Below are 367 nucleotides of genomic sequence, written 5' to 3'. Positions count from 1 at the left end.
ATAATCACTTATGGGATAATCATTTATCATTTCTACAACGCGATCTCTCCGCTGGCGGCTGCGTAGTGAGTGGGCGTCCACCCTGCAGGTGATCGCCAGTCTTTGACCGGCCCCGGAACAGCGGGGGTCTGAGATTGTCAGGCGCAGGCTCGGGATTGGCTAGCTGCGGACGCCTTCCGCCAGGGGGCGCCGTGGCCCCGCATCTTCCGGGCCGTTGCGTTTCCGGGCACCGGGGTCCAGCGCCGCCATCGCTGCCTGGCGCGCGCGTCGCGCCCGGCCCGCCGCTCCCGTTACCGGGGCAACCGCGGCGCCTCGGGTGGAAGGGCCCAGCTCGCCCGTCCGCGCCATTTTCAAACTGCGGAAGGAA

The 367-nt window shown here is 67.3% G+C and overlaps 1 protein-coding gene across 5 annotated transcripts in view; it reads left to right on the top strand.

Moving 5' to 3' along the window:
* Positions 1-235: 235 nt before the first annotated feature.
* Cep135 (centrosomal protein 135kDa) overlaps positions 236-367 on the top strand; it is a gene marked incomplete in the record, with an annotated part of 69744 nt that continues 69612 nt past the window's right edge. For all 5 annotated transcript variants that reach the window (XM_013518558.1, XM_013518557.1, XM_013518556.1 and 2 more), the window contains 1 exon segment: positions 236-367.

The sequence above is a fragment of the Chinchilla lanigera genome, unplaced genomic scaffold, assembly GCF_000276665.1.
Source record: "Chinchilla lanigera isolate Chin_1 unplaced genomic scaffold, ChiLan1.0 scaffold00046, whole genome shotgun sequence".
Lineage (NCBI taxonomy): Eukaryota > Metazoa > Chordata > Mammalia > Rodentia > Chinchillidae > Chinchilla > Chinchilla lanigera.
This window is presented reverse-complemented; position numbering and strand designations above follow the sequence as displayed.